The sequence below is a fragment of the Pleurodeles waltl genome, chromosome 4_2 (assembly GCF_031143425.1).
Source record: "Pleurodeles waltl isolate 20211129_DDA chromosome 4_2, aPleWal1.hap1.20221129, whole genome shotgun sequence".
In the NCBI taxonomy this organism is placed as follows: domain Eukaryota; kingdom Metazoa; phylum Chordata; class Amphibia; order Caudata; family Salamandridae; genus Pleurodeles; species Pleurodeles waltl.
The window spans coordinates 361,124,567-361,149,962 of record NC_090443.1 but is presented as its reverse complement, the minus strand read 5'-3'; the positions used below and the strand labels follow the sequence as shown (position 1 = coordinate 361,149,962).

Here is a 25,396-nt window from a genome sequence, read left to right as displayed (position 1 = left end):
ACCATGTCACTGACATTTGTTTTGGCTTCATTCCAGTGATATTCTCCTTTGCCTCTGGCTCTTAAAATAAGTTTTGTTTTTTTTTACAAAAGAAACACACATAGTTTAGCTCACTGCTCAAATATGCCCTTTTTACTAGAATGTGGCTAACCTAGAAGCAATGGTGTGAAACCTGTTTTGCCTCGCAGAGTCTCTCTCTCCAGGTCTCCTCCCTGCCAGCACTCAGGACATCACACACAGGGCATTGCTTATCTCCTTTATTGGGGCCATAAATCTTCTGAGGCTGCTCTGCTATTGTTAACTTCATTAAAGAATTGTTGAAATGCAAGGCAAGAACTCTTGCAAGATGTTTAAGTCTGTTAAAATAAAAATACTTTTCCAGCCTTATTTTTCAATTTCTGTTCAAACGTTTCTGATGTCAGTAGCCTCCAGTGACCACCAAACATGGTAGGAAAAGACGAAATTATGAGACAGGGTTGACCAATTTATGTGGCAAGAAAGGTCCAGTTCTGAATTTACATTTACAATGTCAATTGCTCTAACCCAAACAAAAATGTGATACCTATTGCAGTGCAAATGCTTGTTTTATTTTTCTGCACACGTAAACAAATTCCGATCGTTGTAGGTCTTTGGTCCTTCCTCCGGAGGAGGGCCAACCCCCACGCAATGCCCTTGCTAATTGTCACCACTCCACTTATGACAGTGTTCTAGGAATGGTGGACATCTAGCTATATTACTGGGCATCCCAACTCTAGGTTATCAATGATTGGTTGGCCGGGGTTTGGAGTGACCCAGCCTACCAACTTAAGGTAGCTTGCCTCGGTTTGGATGTGGGGATACATAAGCTCTACGGCCAGCCTGTTTCATTCAGCAATTTTTCCCTTTTCATTTTGTTATTGTACCTCACCTTCAAAATAAAAAATTCAGTCCCCTGAAGATTGACTACAAGGAGGCATCCCGCTATCACCCTGGTTTCAGAGATTATATAGATTAGCAAGGGACCCCCCCTCCTCCACTTGAGCAGGTGTATGAGGAGTGACAAGTAAGGTCACTGCATAAGATTCTGCCACCACATACTGAGCATTGTTCTTTGAATGAGGCGTGGTGGGTTTGAGCTGTGGGATCAGAGTCCTGAAGAAGGCCATATATCCTAGAGGGACAGAAATTAGGCTAAAACTTGCTGACAGCAGATAGATGGGGTAATATCCCCAATTCATCACGGCATATGTTTTAATCCTGCTGAGGGAGTCCAGAATTAAATAGGAGGAAGGGACACCCCAGAGGTAGTATTAATTGTAGAGTATGCACAGTGGAGAATGACTCTTCCCAAACCACCCACCCCTAGTGTTGGTATGGACATGGGGTGTTGTGGCACACCCAATGATGAAGCATGCCACTGTTAGTGGGCGAGGGCAATTTAAACTTTCGTGGTTTCCCACAGAAGATGAAATTCATCAAAATTACCTTCTTTTCCCATTTTATATATTTTGGGATACTAGTGAGGGAGGACGGAAGACTAGGGGTACCTCTCACACATCTTGCTTGCATTTCATAATGAAAATGCTGCCATAATATATCACCTTACTGCAGGGCACAAAAAGGAAAACATTTTTTTGCATGACAAGTAGATTGTCTGAAGCATCACGTCACTTGATCAAGATAGGTTTTATAAACTTCTGCACCCCCGGTATGCCTCAGATTTTAGTTTCACGTTGCCAGTTATTGTTTTATGCTGATTCTCTTTTTTCACATACTGGCATGCATCTAACATAGATTACTAAATGATAGCTCAGAAATGTTATACGTAGTTGCACAATAGATGTGGCAAACCTTTTCACCCAGGTAACAATTATTTGTGCACCTTTCATTTTGAAAGTAAATGATCCCCATTCTTTCATCAGGCTTTTATAAGTATTTAGATATAACTAGAGTGCATTCTTGGAGAATTATATTTAGTATTGACTTGCTAAAGTTTGTAAACAAGCATACATGTTTATGTCTCTCCTATAGAATTTTAGCTGCCCGTTTGCACAAGACCTTTCGTAGTCGATACCGAAAACCAACTGTGGGGTTACCCATTGCTTTCCATTGGTTCGTTTACTTGTTACTCATTTGCCTGCTTATTATTCTGTGGCTTTACTTCCTCTAAGGTTTGTACATTTCCTTTCAGTTCAGTCTCTTTACCATGCTTTTAATTGGATTGCATCCTTCCACTACTCAAATTTGTAACACTTTTTCTTTTCCATTCAGCACTCCAGGAGTGCGTTTTTTTGTTTTTTTTTTTGGCTCTGCCTTAATGTGCTTCACACCTCTCCCTCAGTGTTGCTGCCATCCCATCTTGTCCAGGGTAGGACTAAAAAGCATATCAAGGGTGTATTTTAGCTTATGTATTATACATTTTGCTGAATGCACAGGCCTTGAAACACCAAGGCTCTTGGGGCACTGGGAAAGAGTCTGGCTGCTGCACTCAGACAGCGTTTGAGGCAGAAGGTGGACTTAAAAAGAAAACTAGAGGTCTTTTCTGAAGGCTCATAAATCTGCTCCCTGGGCTACTGCAGGTTTCAGTTCCAAGTCCAATGAAAAGTAAAATAGGTCACAAGACAAGTATTTTTCCTTAAATTCGGACACTTGATTTTTCTAATTATGTTCAGTTTCCCCAGAATGAAGTTTATGAAAAATAAAGCAGGCCATTTACAAAGACTGAAAATATTTATTTTAATGTCCAGTTTTGAAATACAGGGGCGGAGGAGAGTCGTCCAGCCGCAAACCTTTTACCGCAATTACATTATCTGAAGCATACATAAGCACCCGCAAAGCCAACAGCTCTTTTATAAGGAGTGCCGAACTGTTGGCTCTGCCACTGTTTATTGGTAAAGTATTAACGAAAAAAAGAAAGAACCATCCCCACACTCAAACACACACACACACACACACACACGTAAAAAGATAAACATTTCAAAATACTGCAGGAAAAGGCAGACATGGTATCTCAAAACTACTTTTCATTGAGGAAGCCCTGAGCAGAATCCAAAAATAATAAGGAAGAGTCAATTGGTAATGGCAAACATTTGCCCATGCCCAGTTTACCTTCCACAGGATTCAGACATTTGTAACTCTGTAGTAGCCACAGGAGCAGCACACCACACCTTTAAACCTTTAATGTCGACAATTCAGCTATAAACCAGCAAATCCCTGCTGCTGTGCTTTTACAGGCAAGCTGGGGGTGAGTGGGGGGGTGGGGGAATAGGGAGTGCCACAGAACCTAGGGGAAGTAGGTGGTGGTAGCTATGGAGGGAGAAGCACAAGAGAGGAGCAAGAAAACATGTGCTAAATGAAACAAAATTGTGGAACAGTGGAAGGATACATATCAGCCAAGTAAATCAGTCATTAAAGAGATTATGCTCTACAGAAGGGAAAACAGAAGAATAGGAAGACAAGCCATTGAATAAGAAGCAAACAAATGAATGACAATAAAGCCAACCAATGGGCAGGCTGTAAGACCACTGTAAGTGCACAATTTGTCTTTCACAACTAGGCATCTTTTGATGTCTGGTAGGAGAGACCTCAACATAAGATGCAGGGAATTTAAAATCTCACTGTTTGTTGATGATATTCTTCTCATGATGTCTTGCAAGAAGATCCATCTTTGAAATCCTACATGCTAAATTTGGCCAACTATTCGGCTCATTTTAGGATCAGGGGTGTAGAATTCGTAGAGCCCAACACCCAGGATATATTGTTTGGGGTCAAGGACAACAATTTTTCATGTTTATTTTGTCCTTGTGACAAGAAGGCCCACACCCCCTGCAGTACAAGCCCATTAGCTGCCAGTTTACAGAGAAAGACACTGTCCGCAGTTGAGGTAATGTTATTATTAGGGTGAGTGCATGTTGTACGGTCACCTTGCACTACTGACAGTGGTTCCAGTTAAAAAAATAAAATAAAAATAAATTATATATATACACATACACACACACACATATACACACACACATATACACACACACACGTTTGAAAGTTTAACAATTTGAAGCTATGTATAATGCTCCCAGAATGCTCTCAGAGTAGATGCAAATGTTTGCAGAAACTTGTAAGCAAGATTGACGATACTTTGCTTTCAAAACAAAAAATTCAGGAAAAAATGCAAGTAGGAAAAAAAATGTTTTGCTAAATTACTGTGAAATTGTAGGTACTATTTCTTTGAAGCATCATTTAGTAAAATGTGTTGATGTGTGCTTTTATTTTCAAAAATATTCGGAATGGAAAATCAGTTTAACCATTTTCAACAAGATGATGGGAAAGTAAACAAGCACTGGCAAACCCAACCAATTTGAAATTGGTGGTCAGTCTTTTGGTTATGTCAATGCGTGTCTTGTTTTGACATGGTTTTTTGTAACACATTTTTGTTGTGGGAGCTGCCAGACCATTGTAATAAAAACACTGCCAAAAAGCAAAAACAAAAAAATCATGATCTCAAAAAGGCACTCAATGCCACAGTACTTACTCGCACTAAACAAAACTACTTTGTGTGCCACCAGGATGCTATCACACACAATAAAGCCAGCTGAGAGATGGATAAAGACAGAAATATAATTTTAATAAAAACAAAATCTCTTGGTTAACACCAGACATAATTAGGGGCCCAATTCCTAAAGAATGTCACGAAAGTGCACCCATGGTGTAGGTCTTTGCATTAGTGGATTTAATGAATGCACAAGAATTTACAGACGTAGACCAGGAAATCACACCCATAGAAAATATTTGTGAACTGTATCTTAGCACAAGCATATATAGATTTGCTCATGCGAAAATCTGTCGAGCGTTTGCAAGTTTACTTTCCCACCAACAATTTTTTCCTAACCCTGGAAGAACTTCTGTTTCTGCCCTTGTCAGGACTACATTTCCAACCTTTTTCAGTAGGGGGAAATATTAGAGAAGAGCTGGTGAAAATCCTTCAAATATGCAAGTTAGGCTTGCACACATTCACAGGCATTCCAGCCCTGGAACATTGCTTACTGCTTCCTCCAGCCCCAGTATGTAGCTATGCGGAAAAATGGCAAAATAAGGAAATTGCTAAAGTAGTGCTTGAAATTACAAGTATTCATTCCCTACTATATTATTAGCTCTGGCATTATCAGAGCTCTTACATACTGAGATTGCTGCCATAATTTGTCACTGCACTATATGGCAGCAAAGGGACAAGTAGATTTTTTTTTTCCAGGATAAATAGATTTATGAAGCAACCTGTCCATTGGACAAGTAGCTATTTTGTGAAATTTCACACCCCTGTGGGATACAACCAGGAAAATTAAAAACATTGGAAAAACTTTATTTGGATATCCACTTATGAGGTCTACTGCCAAAATATCAATAGAAAGGAGTATTAAGACAGGACAATACAATACATGTTGCCAGAGGTTCAATCGACTTTGTTACTAAATATAGACAACCCAAGTGTTCCTTAGCTATTTTTCCTAGTCAAAAACAATTTGGAGGTAGAAGCTAAGCCACTGGAATAATGGGATTTTGCAGCTTTTTCTGCATAAATATAGATTTGCCACATAATCCATCATATGATGCATAATCTGCAAATGTTAACCAAAAATGTGACTTATATCTCAAACGAGTGAAAAACTAATAAAATACGCAAATCTACATATTGTGGTGCACTGGATGACCCTTTGCAAAGGTGGACTGTCGCCCTTGTTGCTGTATTTGGGTGTTAAACTGATACCAATGAGGTGAAACCCTTGTGTGGGTTAATCTGAAGGAAAAACACACACAAATATACAAAATAAAGAGTTAATTCTACCACAAACTGTGCTTCATAATGATGCATAATTTGCCTTTTCTTGCCACATAATTTAGTGAACTCTGCAACATAACCTGTCCATCATGCGCAACATACTTCCAGTGGCCATGACTAGAAGGAAAAAAATCATGATCACCTATCAAATGACCTTTACTTAATTACAGACAAAAAAATAACCTTTTTTTTTTTTTAACTAAACACAGAGGATTCCAAAATGGGTTTATAATGAAAGCTAAACCATTAAAAACACACTTAAATTTTAACTTTCTTGCAAACATATGCCAAAAGCATTTTATGTTTAGATACAGTTTAGTTAACTTTGCATTTAGAACATTCATATCAACCAGGCGTTGACATCTACAGATGATCAGAAACTTGCATATAGGACAACCGCCCCCACTCAAGTAAAATTCACTATGGGAAACCTGGAAGGGGTGCAGTATAATCGCAGTGAACCAGACAGTCCAAATTATGCATGTGTTATTTTATTGATTTTACTGAAAACAGATACTATCTTCCTCAAAATAAAAAAAAATACAGAGTCAAATATTCTTCTTAAAAGCCAGAAATCCATACACCCGCAAACCAACCCTTGGAAAATAGCTACGCCTAAATATATAGGAAGGGGTATCTAAGAGGTTAACTTCAACTATTCAAACTAGACTGGGAAGACATTTGAACTTGAACTCATAATTAAAGTGCTATTTCGGGAGTATCAGTTCTTCACTGCCCTGGCATTGCATTTTAATACTTTCAGACGTTCAGCAGATTCTTGTATGTATTTTTTTTTTACTACAAACACTCTAATTTCAATTCCCATTGATTTAACATCCAGCATGAATTTAGTTAAAGGAATACACAATTATGCAAACAGTCAAATATTATTTTCATTTTGTTTTGAATGTGAGCTGGTCTTTATGGTGTTTTCTGAGAACACCCTCTAGCCCCAATCCAAACCCCAACATGGTGTGGAAGATAAGGTATCCAGCAAACAAGAAGTGGTCTGCCATTCTGCACACTAATAACATTGACCCAGCACTACTCATAACCCCGAAGAAGGCCAAAGATTTAAACAGGGAATGGGATTTTGAGGCAGCAACATAACTTTGTGAGAAGGAACAGGAATAACTCCAGCTGCTGGAAAGTCAAACTTGATCATGGATCAAACAATAGCAACCAATTATCAAGAGGGGCGAGTATACACTCCCCATTGTATAACCAAGTGACTTAGCTTCTGTTAAAGTCACTGGAAAAGCCTCTCATCTTTGTAGGTGCAAGTTTAGGGTCCAATTACAAGAGTTTTGCTGTTTGCAAGAAACTCATTCAACGAAACAAAGAACAATTCATGGCGTGGAGATCATCTGCAAAGGTTTGTGTCGCACTTGGCTCTTATCTTTCCAGGAGATGAGGGAGGAGCCCAGTGCATGTGCAGATGAAGTGCTTGTAGCAGGGATGGAATTTAGAAATATACATTCTGAAAAATGAAACTTGTGTAAATGAGATTATCAGAAGGGATTTGGTACAATGTTTATTGCCAATAAGGTTTCCCTTCCCTGAAGTATTTAAGTTGCCTACAGTAACGTCCTTTAGTAATTCAAAGTTAAATTAAACCATCTTCAAGATACAGCCAGATCTCTTGCAGGCCACTGTGCGAATTACCAACATTGGGGCAGATTACTGAAAAGACTTTTCAGTATCAGATATGATATCAAAAGTGCAGTGATATTCTACTGAATGCCACTAAAAATGTGAAAATAATCGTTTGCATAAACTTAGAATAGTTTGAACCCCAGGAACTCCCTAGAGTATAAGGCAGATGAACAAAACAATGGGTTTTTAGAATATGTAGTAAAAATGGTGACAGACCAAGTGATGCAGCGCCAGTAGGAACCTGCAGCTCAAGAAGGATCTGGAGACAGGCATCCCTGTCAGTCGTGTATTTATAGGGCTCCCGGTTTTACAGCATTTATTTTTTTGACATTTCAGTCTGTGTTTACCCACATTTTGAGTTTGTTATTAAAAAAAAAAATCTCAGCATTTTTATAACTGATAAAGGCACATTCATTCTTGGAAGCCTGACAAGTTTCAATGCTACTAATACCAAAAGATGATACATCACTACACACATATGAGAGGAAGCACATTTTACAATATACTTGAGCACATCTACAGCAGCTTATGCCAGATTGTGAAACTCTATTTTTAAATATTTATCAAAAGAGATATTAGGTTGTGTTTTTTTGAGCAACAAAGGAGTTAAAAAGAAACAGACCAGAAAATAGATTATTTTCTATCTAGAACAACAAAACAACTACTAGCAAGCCTACAGGTTTCGCCTATGCAAGTGCTGTCAGCTTTGCCATTATGTTTTAGCCATGTAGTACAACAGCATTGTTGCTTTTCAGCATGGCCAAAAGTAAGCAGGTAAAGGAGTGGAGTGTCAAAAGTGGAATGGCGTAGATTGGCATGGCATACAGTGGAGTGGAGTGGCATAGAGTGCGGTGGGCGGAGTTACCGTAGAGCAGAGTGGAGTGGCATAGAGGGTGGAGCAGAGTAGAGTAGATTAGAGTTGTAGAGTAGCATAGAGTGAAGCAATTGAGTAGTGTAGAGTGGAGCAGTGTTGTTAGAGTGTTGTAGAGGAGAGCACCAGAGTGGAGTATCATAGGGTGTAGTGTTGTAGAGTGGACCAGAGTGAAGTGGAGTAAATTACAGTGGTGTGGTGTAGAGTGGCGTAGAGTATATTGGTTATGAGTAAAGTGGTGTAGAATCCATTGGCGTAGAGTGGAGTGATGCAGAGTAGAGTGGCAAAGAGTGCAGTGGAGTGGAGTGGTGCAGAGTAGAGTGCAGTAGTGTAGATGCAGTGGTATAGAGTAGCGTGGCACTGAGTTTAGTGGCGGGGAGTGCAGTCTTGCAGAGTAGAGAGTCCAAGTACATTGGTACAGAATGCATTGGTATAGGGTGGTGTGTATTAGAGTGGGGTAGAGTGCACTGGCATAGAGTAGAGCGGTGTAGAGTGAAGTGGCGCAGATTGCGGTGTCCGAGTGCAGAGGTATAGAGTAAAGTGACGAGTGCATTAGTGTGGAGTAGATTGGCATAGAGTGCAGCAACGGAGAACGCAGGGGCACAGAGTAGATTACAGTTGCTTAAAGTGGAGTGGCATTGAGAGTACTTTTTTACACCACACCTCAGAATGATCAAAAATGTGCTTTGTTTGTGCTCTCCTTATTCTGAGAAATCTGCACAATTCATTTAAATTTTGTTTTGTGCTAGGAGGGAAAAAAAACATCATTCGGCACACCCCAAGTAGCCAGTATGATTTTCACATTTATCCTCTCACTTTGAAGTCAGAGAAAGATAAGTAACATCATGCTCCCTGAAATGCAAAGACTGACATTTGACTTCCTTCTTTGAATGCACAGCAAATGTGACAAGATAAGAACAAGAGTTACAGGCATGTTTACAGAAATTCAGTACTGGTGGAAGAATATAGTAAATAAGATTTGGGCAGAGAAAAAGAACTAAAGCCCACAAATAGAAAGCAATCAAATGTGAGTTACAAACCAACAGGACAATGGTAAGCAATAGGCAGAATGCATTTCCCAGGGAACCTTTTCAAATGTGCCCGAAATGACGTTAGCAAACCAGACAGCTGTTCTGCCAGGTAAGTTTTGACCTAAAAACTAGCAGTCTCAATTATAAGTGGGTCACAGCAGTGATTGGCTGCACATAAGCAAATTAGGATGAAGTCACACACACACACACACACACACACACCCCTGACCCCACCCCCACTGGCAGAGCAAGGATGCACAAAGCCCAGAAGCAAACAAGACCAAATGCCCACCTATCTCTTGTTTAGGTGGTAAAAGACAGCCTTAAAGGGGCTTCAACTGGCCTGTCACACCCCCGTCTCAGATGCAAGGGCACTTACTGCACTACTGATAGCTAAACTCCTGCCTGAGACCGTAGAAGTAATACCTTAAAGAACATACAACTCAGAAAAGAGCACAACTCACTGGAAAATGTATCTTCTCTCTTCTTTACCCCAGAATGTATAGCCTCACCTGCACTGGAAAAGAAAATGCAAACAACAATGCCAAAGATCAGGGGAAACACAAAATCGGGATGAATAAAACAAAAGTGACAGAATGTTCGGTCCATAAAGCAAAAGTAACTTACTTTAAGAACCCGTTTGCATTTTCTCGCCCTAACAATTCACAAGCTCTGCACACTTCTGCCATCTAATGTTGGATCTAGACCTTTACAACTATTTTTTTTCTTCGACGAATGCAATTCAGTTTTAAAATGACTTGTGACATCCCCCCACTGAGGGGAAACGTATCAGGACAAAGGCTGCAACTTCTTAGATTTTGGTTTCCTGATATGGATAGGTGTAATATTGGAAGTGAAAAGCAGAAAAGTATCTGGCCTGGAACTGAATAAAAACAAGACCTGTGTTCTGCAAGCTCTCATCTGGGGAAATGGATTGGATGTATGTGAATTTATAGCCCTACATACAGCAGATCGTTAAAGGCAAGTCATTTTGTCTATTTAAAGTATGTGTAAAGCAGTATCTATCCTCCAAAGCAGTGGTTCCCAACCTTTTGGCTTCTGTGGACCCCCATTTTATCAATACTAGAGCCCAGGAACCCCCACTGAATCATTATTGGAACACGGGGACCCCCACTGAGTCATTACTGATAGCTGGGAGCTAATATTATTACATTTTTTAAGCAGTCGCAGACCCCCTGAGGAGGCTTTGCGAACAACCAGGGGTCCCCGGCCCACAGGTTGGGAACCACTGCTCCAAAGCAATGGCTTCTGAGCTGAAGCAGCAAATGTGTGAACAGGGGTGTGGAATGTAAAAAAGTGTCTATTTGTCCATGGGACAGGTTGCTTCTCAAATCTACTTGTCCTGTATTAAAAAAAAAAAACAAAAAAAAAACACATGTCCCTTTGGTGCCATGTCGTGCAGCGACAAATTATGGCAGCAATCTCATTATGTAGGAGCTCTGATAATAGCCTCTCTGATTATGCCAGAGCGAATACTATAGTAGGGTTTGAATACTAGCAATGCCAAGTCCTACAATAGAAATTCTCTCATGTTTCCTCCTTTCTGCAGATCCATATACTGGGGCTGGAGGAAGCAGTAAGCAAATAGTTCCAGAGATGGAATGCCTTGGAGCCTGTGCAAGCCTACTAGCTTGCATGTTTCATCAGCTCTCCTCTAATCTTTCCCCTACTGGGAAAAGTTGGAAATTTACTCCTGACAAGGGCAGAAGTAAAAGTTCTTCTAGGGTTGGGGAAAAAAGTGGTTGGAGGGAAAGTAAACGTGTAAACGCTCAATAGATTTTCACATGAGCAAATCTACACATGCATATTTGCTCGTGCTAATATACAGTTCACAAATATTTTCCAGAAATACGATTTCCTGGTCTACTTCTGTACATTTCTGTGAATTAATTAAAGCCACTAATTCAAAGATATACCATTGGTGCACTTTTGTGAATTTCTTTAAGAATTGGGCCTCTAGTTAAGTCTGGCGTTAACAAGGACATTTTGTTTTTATTAAAATTCTATTTCTATCTATCTATCGGCTGGCTTTATTGTGAGTGATAGCATACTGCACAAAGAGCATATTGGCATACAAAGTAGTTTTGTTCAGTGCCAGGAACTACTGTGGCAATGTGTGCTTTTTGAGTCCAAAAATAATTGTTTTTGCTATTGCCAATGTTTGTTTCAATGGTGAGGGCATGGTAGCTCCCACAACAATAAAAGTGTTACAGGAGCCATGTCAAAACAAAACATGCATTGACAAAACCAAAAGACTGACAACCAATGACTGATCGGTCAGCTTTGCCGGTAGCTTGTTTATTTTTCATGTTTCCCATAATCTTGTTGAAAATGTTATATTGATTTTCCATTATGAATATTTTTTGGAAATACTAGCATGCATCAAAACATTTTACTAAGTGATGAGTCAAAGAAATAGTAGCTTAAATTTCACAGTAATTTTGCAAAACGTTTTTTTCCTACATTCATTTTTTTTCTGTACATTTTATTTTGAAAACAAAGAATCATCCGTCTTGCTTACAATCTTCTGCTAACATCTGCATCTAATCAGAGCATTTTACGTAGCCTCATATTATTAAACTTTTCAAATGTGTGTATGCTTTTTTTTTTTTTGCTTGAACCACTGTCTGTGGTGGAGGGTGACCTTACGTTTAATAAGAGGGCTCACCCTAATAATAAAGGCTTTGCATTAATGACCCATAAATACAATTTGAACAGCATTAACATGTGGACAAAAATATTACCTCAACTGCAGACAGTTCCCTCCCCTGTAAACTGGCAGTCAAAGGGTTTGTGCTGCAGGGGGTTGGGCCTATTTGTCCCAAGAACAAAATAAACATGAAATCTTGTTGTCCTTGACCCCAAACAAGTTGTCCTGGATGTTGGGCTATGAGAATTGTACTCAACAGTGTGAAACAGTGTTTTAAAAACAGATTGACCCACCTGTGCTTCTTGGGGTGCTTGGATCTCAACATACAAATGCTTAGTGAATGTGTGTAAAGATAACCAGGTTCTGGTTTTAAACTGTCAGCTAAGAGCATATTACATGAGAAGGCCATTTATTGTGGCTCCTTTTTGAGAAGTATGCCTTAGACAGCTGCTAGTGGAGGTGTTCTGCTTTAGTACAAGATACTGGAATACATTTACAATCCATCTGGCTATTCCTTCTGTTGAAATGCGGTTGCAAAAAAAGCCACAAATAGTTGTTTTGACTTTCTAATGGACTTGTTTTCATCAACATAATACATTAATGCTTGCATAACATAATGTGCAGAGGGCATATCAATTGACTGACTTTTGGCAAGAAGAGAGGAAGACTTTTGAGGGCAACCCATTCTTTGATTACCTGCATGAAAGGTCATTCCACCAATAAAACGTGTAATTCACTGAACCTACATAAGGTAATATCATTTCGGAAAGCCACTTTCCAAAAAAGGAACTGTACTGGACAGGAACAAAGGTGTCGGGGCGGAGTTGGGGGGCAAACAAGTGTCCCCGGCATGAAGAAATGGGTCATAGTCTATGGGAAAATTGCCCTTTTAAGTCCTTCAGTAAAGGATTTAGTAATTGGTATTTTGAAAATACTTTGAGAGAGGGCTATTTACTAAACAGATGCAGTCTCTGCCAAATGTAAATGGGATTGACGAGCAGACAAACCCTGTAACTGTAATAAATAACATACATCTTGTACAGTGGCTTGTATTTGCTGCATAGTACAAATAGTGCAAGACTGGGCAAAAAAAAAAAGTCCTTTGAGTTCTAAAAAAAAAAAAAAAATATATGAATACCCATCTCATACTGCGTTTTTGCATGGTGGCAGATGATCAGAAAGAAGGAATTAAGTACAAATGCAAAGCAACCAATGCGAGCTAACACACACAGCAGCGGCTCAAGATGCCACCAGACCATCCCACTTACATTCCCTACACAGCAGTTAGTTATTCAGGCCAAAAACTGAACCTGTTTAATCACTTAAGTTAATTTTCTTCACCTGGTCTTGGAACGGTTATATATGAGGTTTTATTGCTCTGCATGAAGCAAGGATTACTGTGTATGGAAAATCTTCAAGTAAGTTTCTTACAAATGTAGGCCCCGGTTGATTACACAGGAATACGTTATGGTAGGAATGTTCTTATGTGGGAGGTTATGATTTCTGCTTAGATGCCACAAGTCTAGAATATTATGCCAACTGAATGCCACAAAAATAACCATCTTTCTCCAAAAGAGCGCCAACATTCTCAAGTTTCAATCCTCTGAGGGAAGACACCACACATGATCAACACAAAGTTAGATGGTCACAATGGGCCTACAGTCCCTACCTTCAGAATGAATGGAAAGGTGTGTCGTAAGACTAGATCACCAGAGGTGGCTGTTGTGTGTCCCTGCCCTGTGTGGTTCACAAGGTGACATTGCTAGTAAGGTATTGCAGGAACAGTATCACTTTCCAGAAATAAAAATTAGGCTTAGGTCTAGAGAGAGAAGTCAAAAACACTAGGGATGACAACTGTGGAGCATGGCATGGGAAATCTATGTGGAAATACCACTACTCAATACAGCCTATGGATACATACATTGGGTTGATCTGGTAAGTGAATGCGATGTCCTGAGAATAGCTTGACTGTTTATTCAAAACCAATCAGGAGTATTATGTCTGGAGGTCATCTTAATGGGAATTGCTGGAAATAAGAAGAAGTGAACTGCTACAATTACAAATACAGAAACTTCAAACCAACTTGTTTTTGTACTTATTTTCAAGTTACCATATAAATCCACAAAACCGCCAACTATTCAACTGAAATATTTTCCCTAATGAGATTGTAGGAGAGTATAAACATAGAATATCCTTGCAAAGAACGCACTGTAACAAGGATTTATCCTTCCCCCAAAAGTACCTTTGATATTATATCTCATATTTTTTTCCAAAGCACCTTCTATAAATTAAAACTAGAGGCGGCATGAAGCTCTCCTACAATACCAAACCTAAATGTTTAATAGATGTTTCTGAACATTTAAAGGACCTATGCTTCGATGTGCTTTCATGCAACACTAGGCTTGTAACCGGAGAGTTGGTAGCATTTCTGGAAAAGTCTAAGGCATGACCCAATATATATATTATTATTTTTTAACTCCTTGTTAAACAGGAGTACCATAAAAAGAAATCCTCTATTTTGAGTAAGTATGGATATTTCCAGAAATTCTTCGGGATACTGCAATGAGGCAGCAAAGAGCTCTAAAGTTAAAGGATAATCATTGAAAGTGCATCAGTAATTTCAATACAATAATTTCATACTCTGAATTACAAATTTTGCTGAGAAGGGCAAATCTGATATTCAGCATTGCGAGTTGTGGCTAGCACAAAAGTGAATTTATTTTTCCTGGGACTGATAAGGGAAGGGGCACAGAGCCCCTGCAAATCTGGTAATCCTCACATTCTGTATTCTAAAACAGCAGTAACAATTCTTGAAGCAGCCCATTTTTTAAATCCGTAATCTAAAAGTGTTCCTGCTTTTGCATCAAAAGCAGAGACCTCTTGCTTGATATTACATAAAATACAATCAACCTTCTATTCAAGCGAAAACTGATACTCCTGCCTCCATTTGGCGGTGAGATTATGTAAAGCCTCAGTTTTTTTTTTTTTTGTAAAAGCAGGTTAATAACTACAAGTTTTCCGTGAGTTCTCTGGTCAAGGCCACACCTTCTTGCAAGGATTATGTTTCTTAAACACCTGACACACCAAAATGTCCACTTTTAAAAGCTTTAGGAGGCTCCCAAGTGGTATGGAAAAATATGAAAAAACATTAGGCTCCTAAAGCAATTTTACATCTGGGACACATAGCGATTTATAATATTCTAATACTGATAGATGTATTTAAATGCCAAAGCAAAGACAGATCACTAGAAGATGACCATATCTTTAGAGATGTCAAACAAACAGCAGAACCAAACAGAGGTTCATGGGCAACATTAAAATCACCTACCAATCTTTTTCGAAATCTGTGCAAGACAGCTTACTCCGTTCTTGGAAATCACTATCCTGACAAAGTCAGGGCATAAATAGAAATGAACACATTTCATACGGTCTATTATGGTAATAAGAAAAGAAAAAACTGCTGTTAGGATAAGCGATCACTTTATTTGTTATTTCAACAGGTACAGTCCACTGCTCTTTCTGGAGGCCACACCCTAGAACTTATTTTTTTGTCTCCTTAGCCCTAGCCCCCATTTTCCACTCTTGGTCCCACTGTATGGGCCAACCACTCCCTCATTCAGTGTGACTTATGACTCCCCCTGAATAACTAGATTTCCACAATCCGGTTCTGGATACAGACTGGAATTAAATAATCGGTCACTGAAATTGGCTTTCTTCTCTGGATAATGCAAATCATCATTTTTGAGAGGACATGTACTTGTAGGACTCCCACTAGGCAGGCAACTCAGTAAAATACGCCAGAGATCAATAGGCTGTTAGTTTTCTCGTAGATGCTCCTCTCCACCAAATACACACCTATTTCTTCAGCTGTTGAATACATCAGAATTCGGAAACAAGGTCACTGTGGATAGGCTATGGTGTTAGAAAGGGCATGAATAAACATATGCATCTACAGGGAGTGCAGAATTATTAGGCAAATGAGTATTTTGACCACATCATCCTCTTTATGCATGTTGTCTTACTCCAAGCTGTATAGGCTCGAAAGCCTACTACCAATTAAGCATATTAGGTGATGTGCATCTCTGTAATGAGAAGGGGTGTGGTCTAATGACATCAACACCCTATATCAGGTGTGCATAATTATTAGGCAACTTCCTTTCCTTTGGCAAAATGGGTCAAAAGAAGGACTTGACAGGCTCAGAAAAGTCAAAAATAGTGAGATATCTTGCAGAGGGATGCAGCACTCTTAAAATTGCAAAGCTTTTGAAGTGTGATCATCGAACAATCAAGCGTTTCATTCAAAATAGTCAACAGGGTCGCAAGAAGCGTGTGGAAAAACCAAGGCGCAAAATAACTGCCCATGAACTGAGAAAAGTCAAGCGTGCAGCTGCCACGATGCCACTTGCCACCAGTTTGGCCATATTTCAGAGCTGCAACATCACTGGAGTGCCCAAAAGCACAAGGTGTGCAATACTCAGAGACATGGCCAAGGTAAGAAAGGCTGAAAGACGACCACCACTGAACAAGACACACAAGCTGAAACGTCAAGACTGGGCCAAGAAATATCTCAAGACTGATTTTTCTAAGGTTTTATGGACTGATGAAATGAGAGTGAGTCTTGATGGGCCAGATGGATGGGCCCGTGGCTGGATTGGTAAAGGGCAGAGAGCTCCAGTCCGACTCAGACGCCAGCAAGGTGGAGGTGGAGTACTGGTTTGGGCTGGTATCATCAAAGATGAGCTTGTGGGGCCTTTTCGGGTTGAGGATGGAGTCAAGCTCAACTCCCAGTCCTACTGCCAGTTCCTGGAAGACACCTTCTTCAAGCAGTGGTACAGGAAGAAGTCTGCATCCTTCAAGAAAAACATGATTTTCATGCAGGACAATGCTCCATCACACGCGTCCAAGTACTCCACAGCGTGGCTGGCAAGAAAGGGTATAAAAGAAGGAAATCTAATGACATGGCCTCCTTGTTCACCTGATCTGAACCCCATTGAGAACCTGTGGTCCATCATCAAATGTGAGATTTACAAGGAGGGAAAACAGTACACCTCTCTGAACAGTGTCTGGGAGGCTGTGGTTGCTGCTGCACGCAATGTTGATGGTGAACAGATCAAAACACTGACAGAATCCATGGATGGCAGGCTTTTGAGTGTCCTTGCAAAGAAAGGTGGCTATATTGGTCACTGATTTGTTTTTGTTTTGTTTTTGAATGTCAGAAATGTATATTTGTGAATGTTGAGATGTTATATTGGTTTCACTGGTAATAATAAATAATTGAAATGGGTATATATATTTTTTTTGTTAAGTTGCCTAATAATTATGCACAGTAATAGTCACCTGCACACACAGATATCCCCCTAACATAGCTAAAACTAAAAACAAACTAAAAACTACTTCCAAAAATATTCAGCTTTGATATTAATGAGTTTTTTGGGTTCATTGAGAACATGGTTGTTGTTCAATAATAAAATTAATCCTCAAAAATACAACTTGCCTAATAATTCTGCACTCCCTGTATGTATATAAGCATTCATGGCCCTCACATTTTACACTGGAAGTTTGCTGGCATCTATTTTTCAGAAATCCTAGAGTGGAACAGGCAGCATTCTGTGTCAAATATCGTCTAATGCACCCTTAATTTGCTCAATGCAATTCAACACTCATCCTGTGAATAAACAGGAGTTATGTCCCGACTTGCCACATTAGCAGAAAAGGGTCAGGACCATCCTGCACAGAGCCAGGACTTGCTTCTTAACACTCCGAGGGCTTATCACTTTAATTATAAGTGCATGCGCTTCCATAAGACTGAAAAGAGTGACTGGAACTCCCTCTCCTTATGTCTCTAACCTACTATCAATCAATCAAAAAAATTATATAGTGCGCTACTCACCCTTGAGGGTCTCAAGGCGCTTGGTGCGAGGGTGGGGGGGCGGCAGGAGGGTCACTGTTCGAACAGCCATGTTTTGAGGTTTTTTCTGAAGAGCAGGAGGTCTTTGGTTTTGCGGAGGTGGGTGGGGAGGGAGTTCCAGCTTTTGGGGGCAAGGTAGGAGAGGGACCTGCCTCCTGTGGTGGTGCGCTGGATGCGGGGGACTGTGGCTAGGGCGAGGTTGGCTGATCGGAGGTTGCGGGTGGGAATGTGAAAGTTCACTCTTTCGTTGAGGTATGTCGGGCCGGTGTTGTGGAGGGATTTGTGTGCGTGGATGAGGATCTTGAATGTGATTCTCTTGTTTATGGGGAGCCATTGAAGGGTTTTGAGGTGTGGTGAGATTCTTTTGTGGCGGGGGGAGGTCGAGGCGCGCGGCTGTGTTCTGGATTCTCTGGAGTTTGAGTGTGGTGCCGGCATAGAGGGCGTTACCGTAGTCTAGTCTGCTGATGATGAGTGCATGGGTGACTGTCTTCCTGGTCTCTGGGGGAATCCATTTGAAGGATTTTTTTTTAGAGTTCGGAGTGTGAGGAAGCAGGAGTAGGTAAGAGCATTGATTTGCTGTGTCATGGAGAGGGAGGGGTCCAGGATGATGCTGAGGTTGCGTGCGTGGTTTGCGGGGGTGGGTGCGGGTCCTAGGGCGGTGGGCCACCAGGAGTCATCCCATATGGTTTTGTTGGGGCCAAAGATGATGATCTCGGTTTTGTTGGACTTAAGCTTTAGGTGGTTAGTTGTCATCCAGTTGGCAGTGTCGAGGAGAGCTGCGTGTAAGTTGGTTTTGGCGGTGGTGGGGTTGCGAGTGAGGGAGAGGATGAGTTGGATGTCATCTGCGTAGGAGAGGATAGTGATTCCGTGTGATCAGAGGATGTTGGCTAGGGGATCATGTAAATGTTGAAGAGTGTGGGGCTGAGAGAGGACCCTTGGGGGACTCCACAGATGATCTTGGTGGTGGTGGAGTGGAAAGGTGGGAGGTGGACTCTCTGGGTCCGGTCAGTGAGGAAGGAGGTGAGCCAGTCTAAGGCTTTGTGGCAAATTCCTATGTTGTGGAGGCGTGTGCGGAGTGTGTGGTGGCAGACGGGGTCAAAGGCTGCGGCGAGGTCTAGAAGGATGAGTGCAACGGTCTCGCCTCTGTCGACTTTGGTCCTAATGTCGTCAGTGCATGCGATGAGGGCGGTTTCCGTGCTGTGGTTCTTGCGGAACCCTGATTGTGAGGGGTCAAGAGTGTTGTTTTCTTCGAGGTAGTGGGATAGGTGGGTGTTGACTAGTTTCTCGGCGACCTCGGCAGGGAAGGGGAGGAGGGAGATGGGGCGATAGTTGGAGAGGATCACTAGGTCGGCTCTGTTTTTTTTTAGGAGAGCAGTGATTTCCGCGTGCTTCCAGGGGTCTGGGTAGGTGGCGTCGTCGAAGGAGGAGTTGATTATGTCGCGGAGTATGGGGGCGATGGTTGGGCTGGCTTTGTTGTAGATGCGATGTGGGCAAGGGTTGGAGGGGGATCCGGAGCAGATGGAGTTCATGGTTTTTTTGGTTTCTTCGTGTGTGGTGGGGGCCCAGGTGGTGAGTGTGGTGGGGGGGGGGGGTCATGAGTGGGGGTTGAGTTGGGTGAGTGAGGGGTGTGTGTGGTGGGTGATATGAAGCTGTTGTGGATGTCCAGGATTTTGTGGAGGAAGTGGTTGGAGAGGGCGTCACATAGGGGCTGTGTGTGTGAAGGGTCTATGTTGCTGGCTTTGGGTTTGGCTAGTTCATTAATGATGGTGAAGAGTTCTTTGCTGTTTTGAGAGTTGTTGTCAAGGTGTGTCTTGTAGTGTTCTCTTTTGGCGGTGCGTATGAGTTGGTGATGGGTGCTAATGGTGGCTTTGAGGGTGGAGAAGTTGGTTGTGGAGGGTTTTTGTAGCCATATTTTCTCTGCTTGGTGGCATTTGCGCTTCGAGTCTTGGAGTTCGGGGGTGAACCATGGGCCGTTCTTGATGTTGCGGGTGGCAATGTGTTTTCTGATGGGTTCTGCAAGACGATGCTGCGATTGGTGAGAGGTAGAAGGAAGGAAGGAAGGAAGGACAATCCCAGTAGTTTCCATGCACGGAGTACTGAAAAAAGCTGTTACTTGGATAGGGGTAGACTTTTGTCTAGGTAAAAGTATGTCACATTACTCAGGCAGCGGAGTTCTCTTGTTTAGCTAGCTTATTCGTCATGTAGAGCAGACAGAACAACAACTCGCTTCCCAAAAAAGCATAAAAACACTCAATTGCCACACACTGCAAGAAAGCCCTTGGGTCAAGACTAATAATAGAGCATCGGGTCACTTGGCACAGACAGCAGAGTTAACCACCACGTGTTGGACACACTAGATCCTGCCTTGCTCCACTAACGTATCTCTAGGTAGGTGCAATCCTGCAGAACTGCTTACGCAATCAGTTTGTCAAACCTGTATTCTGTATCCATCTAAACTCTGGGACAAACCCCTCAAGGGCGAGAGCTCTAGCAGTAGGTAACAGGAAGAAACCGGAAAAGGGAGCTCACAAAAACTTTGGTAGGACAGCCAAAATATTGTGACAATAAAAACATCGTGACTCTCATACAGAGTGACATTGGGCAATTAACACTAGACACTACACAGTGATCATACACCCGAGAACAAGAGACATAGAGCACGAAAACGGAGGTTCTCTCCCAAGAACACAGTAGGGTGATACTGCATCCATAAAAGCCCAAATCAGAAAAATACACTCCAGACAAATAACAAACAGTGCTTTACAAAGCATAACACATACCTTAACTGGCTGTGTGCTATACCTGGACAGGCACAAGATCCAGCCATAGTTGGCGAGGGTTAGGTAAAAGGTTTTATGAAACAGATATACCGCTACAACAGACAGCAATAACTCGTGGCATAATTTTCACTCAGATGAGTTAGGCCGGAGGGCCACAAGATATTACCACTGCGAAACAACATCACAGAAAAACTCCCAGCATACAAATCACCTTACCAAAAACTACTTCGGCCATGGGAAGGTTGACTATTCAAAGTCACTGTAGACTAAACCGACAACCACGAACACTTGGCTTCCCACAAATATCTAACGTAACACGAATCCAATGAATTAACAAACGCGTCTATGTACCTAGAGCAAACACTCTATTAATCACACACAACCAAACACCAACAGCATAACAGACTCTATGACACGACAGCTTCATTAGTCAAGCTGACGGTCTTATCAGATCCGAGTGAAAGGACATCCAGACAGAGGATGTGCGACGATGCTTTCACAATAGTGAATTAAGTCTAAAATCAATAACAAAATAAAACGCATAACAAACTACATACAATAGCCCGATCCTCCCCATCAACTTGATAGCTTCCTCTTTTAGACCCAGGTGCGGTTCTAAGATGCGGCTTCATGGGTATTGAGACTGATCTTTACCCAGGAAAGGTGCCCCTGCATAACACCTTCATTATTACTTCGTTAGTCGTTCCCATCAGTCTGCACGTCACGGGGAAATGTTCAATTATTACCACACTGAAGGAAGCATATAACAATAACAACAGTTTACAAAAAAATATAAGGAACACAAAAACTGCATCAGGAAGTGTTTATATTAGCCTTTTTACCTCTCAGTACATTGACAACCTGTCCGCTATTTAGACAGCCAACCCGTTAACTCAGCATCACGTCCGTCGTCCCTATCTAATGTTTTATCATTGTCATTTAGCCATAATTTTAGGGCTTCCGGGTCGCATAACAACCAATACCCCTGTTGAATACATTCTGCCAATCGTCTGGGGGAGAAAGCCGGTGCTGGTAATGTGTAATGAGACCTAGGATTGGAGAGCTGGGCACCCCAGCCAATCCCACCGCGCCATACATAATTCTGAAGTGGTGATTGGCTGTGGAGTATGCAAGTGCTTTTGTTCGATGCGTTCTACAGTCAGCGGTGATGCTCAAATTGGCGAGAGGGAAAGAGGGTTGTAGTTGTAATGGTAGTGATTTGAAAGAAAATGCGTTGAGAGTAGGGCTTGGCTGGCCGGCTAGGCCGAAAAAATTGCCGTTTTGTAATAAGCAGGAGGGAAGAGTACATTGCGAGGGGCGTGGGCAAAGAGCATACTCGAATCTGTATTGAAGGAGGCTTACCTGTCATATGAAGGATTGTAGAAATATGATTTATTGTTGCCATACAATCCGAGCGTGTTCTTATCCAGATGACCAGGGACCAGTTGACTCACCTGGAATCCCCAACACTCCTATATTCTGCAGTTACAACAGAACACTTTACAACATTCTACAAACAAGCAATGGACCCCTTCCCTTTCCCTTCATATCGTGAAACTGGAATTAAAATGGAAAGATAGTAATACTAAACACTAAAACACAGACGTAAGGACTCTAAAGCTACATAAACTCACACGTTGCATATAATAAAAACAATCCCTTCCAGGAAACGAACTCCACGCACATTATTTCGAAGATACAATGGAAGCCTGCGATCCTTTGATGGTCTCGAACAATTACTGGAAGATTTCAACCTCCTCATCTCCACGCCTTTCAATTCAGTTTGAGAGAGCGTAGCTTATATAATCTATATTAACATGAAATGTTTTGTGTAATAATGCTGCATAGAAACTATAATAATAGTAATTTTGCTTAGACGTGGACTTGAATTGTGGCCACGGGGAGTGGCCACCAATGTATACGTAGAATAATAATAATGACTAAAAAGTTTATATTATGTTTAAATAAGTTTGTTATAATGATTGCGTTATTGAATCCGTGCTGAAATCCTCATAGGCCTTAAGTTAGCATGAGCCGAAGCTTAGCTGCTTGGATCTCATATTAAATGCATTTTTCTGTTTTTCAGTGTGCTGACTCACAAAGGGACACAAACCTGCGTGTTCTTTTTCTTCAAATTAGAAGACGAATGTAACCATGGTAGATCTGTTCTCAAGCATTCTTCGTGTTTGCAGAGTAAATGTTAAAATAAACTGAAACAGTGTAGATAATGTAATGTACAAGGTCACTCAAACCAGTGAAGACAATGGAACTGCTGACCAAAAGATGTGCAAAGAATTACAGAAAGATTAAATCATACCGGACGTGCCACCTCTGAAGACGTTAATTATGAAGACCAATCAAAGTCTTGTAAAATAATATGGGGTGAAGAGTTAGATTACCTAATGTATTTTCTGATAGGTTAAAGATAGTGGGGTATAACAGATGACCAATAGAATATTGGGGGATTGTACAATGAAAAAGGGATAAAAACCCATGTCACGGGGAGTCATTTAGGTGGGTTAGGGAATGCTATTGATTTTATCTAGAAACTCTGTCACTCTGCTTGGTGACTTATTAATTTATTAAAACCATCCTCGCCCTTAGTTTGTCCATTTACACTTTTCCTCCTTGTGAGGGAGGTGCCCTTTTGCCCCGGAGCCGAGTCCTGACTGATGGCGATTTCACTGATGTCCTGAGGACGAAGACTGAACTTGTGCGCTGACCTAAACTTTGGAGGGTAATTATGACAATGCAATTGTGACTTGTCTGTTTGCTTTTCCTTTCTAGGTGCCAACTGCTTACTTTTGACAGAGACCTTAGACAGATGTTTTCCAAATTAGTGTTCTAAATTGTTTTGCATGAAGCCCAACATGCTAATGTTAATCAGTGGATAGGACAGGTGTTCACCAAAACTGACACAAATAGACAAACGACCGAAACTATGGTTTGTTGAACGGACGCGTTATTGACACTCTGCTGAATTGATCTATGTTCACGCCTTGTTATGTTCTGATGTTTGTAATTCTTGCTTTAATGAAATCTTATCAAAGTTGCCATATTGTGAATATGCTATTATGTTTCTTGGTTTTGAGGTTAACGCATCTGCTCTTAGATTGTAACTAATAGGGAATAAAACTCATAAAAGTCTACTAAACTGGTGTGATTATTCATGGCTGAAAGGTCATGGTAGCGTCTTGAATTGATTAATGACTTTGACTAAAGTAAAATGTATTGTTGTGATAAATATTGATGACATTATTGACGTATTGATTGTCATATTGATTAGCTATCTCGTCCTAAGGTGTCTCTCAACTGGGTCAAAAGATTCATTGGCCTAAAACGAGTTCTAATAGTGCCCTTGACTAATTTGTTAGCTCTCTCAGCCATACCATTTGTGAGAAAACTGCTTTTGCAGGTCTCCCCCAACATTTTGCTCCATTTTGGACTATTATTTGTTGTTTTTCAACTTTGACAGTGCACTGAGTTCTGCAGTCCAGACCTCAGTGACATTGTTCTATCCTTTTCAAAATGGTATGTTTAGCTGGGTGTCTCCAATTGGCGTGTGCTGACTTACTTTTGAGTCCCTAATATATTGTACCTTTGGAAGATAAGGCTGGCTGTCCACACGAGCTGCTACACTGGTTGTGCCACTCTGTGACAAAGAGAAAACATGGCTTTCAGTTGCCATTGCAGACTGAAGAGGCTATGCAATCTACTTGCTATTGCGAGTCACATTGTATCAGGCAAACTATTTTTAGAGCCTACTGACCCCTTTCTGGCAAATGAACTAGAGCTAGCACAGTACACATGTTCTTATAATTCAGAAAGTGAATGAGCTATGAAGATACCATTAAATCTTGTTTTTTTTCTTGTCATATTTGCTGTGCCTTCAAAGAGATAAGTCAGATGTCAGCTTATGTCTTTTTCCAAATGTCTGCTTCTTTTATCCTGGAGACTGTTGTTTACTTTTCTTTCTCTGACTACAATGTTAGAGAATTTTGTAAAGTGAACTGTCTGACAATCACTGTGAAACAAAAGGCTGTAGGATGTCAGTTTCTTTTTAATACACAATTGAATAGCTTGTAAATGAACAGTACAAATATTTCAAAATATGTCAACAATTTGGAAATCATTTTTTTGTAATTCAAGAGTGTGATGGAAACAAAGATTTTAATAGGATCAAAATAAATCAGAAAGCTTTACTTGGTGATAAGCAAATGATAAATATTTGCTGAAACCTGAATTCCAAACATTATTGTTTGTATGCTATACACGTTTCCGCAAAGCCTAATCACAGGGTCCATGGCTGCTTAGAAAATTAAATAATATTAACAGATTAATAAAGGATAATTACATTTGAAGAAAGCAAAATGTAAATCTTAATATTTCAAAATGTTCTATAAAATATGTGAAGGGATTTAAAATTATAGGCTAAAAATTAAGTTGGTGTCCCCATTTTGATTAGTGGAAGCTGTGCAAGTGCATCAAAAAGAATGTAGTATGGCTGGCAAGTGTCCTCAATTGAACTTAAAAAAAAGTGCAACCTTCCAGTTAAAATGTTTATTTAGTAATATTTATTTGTGTATTAAATAAATGATTAAATGTTTTGTGTGTTTAATGAAAAATGCTTGTTTCAATATTTTCTGATGTAATGTTATTCAGTTCTAATCATT

General features: G+C 40.7%; 1 protein-coding gene across 1 annotated transcript in view; it reads right to left on the bottom strand.

Moving 5' to 3' along the window:
* Positions 1-21,661, bottom strand: part of VAMP4 (vesicle associated membrane protein 4) — a 111,671-nt gene extending 90,010 nt beyond the window's left edge. Inside the window, exon 1 of the mRNA XM_069231444.1 lies at positions 21,566-21,661. The gene's annotated coding sequence lies outside the window, so the exon portion shown is untranslated. The remainder of the gene's footprint in view (positions 1-21,565) is intronic.
* Positions 21,662-25,396: the final 3,735 nt, after the last annotated feature.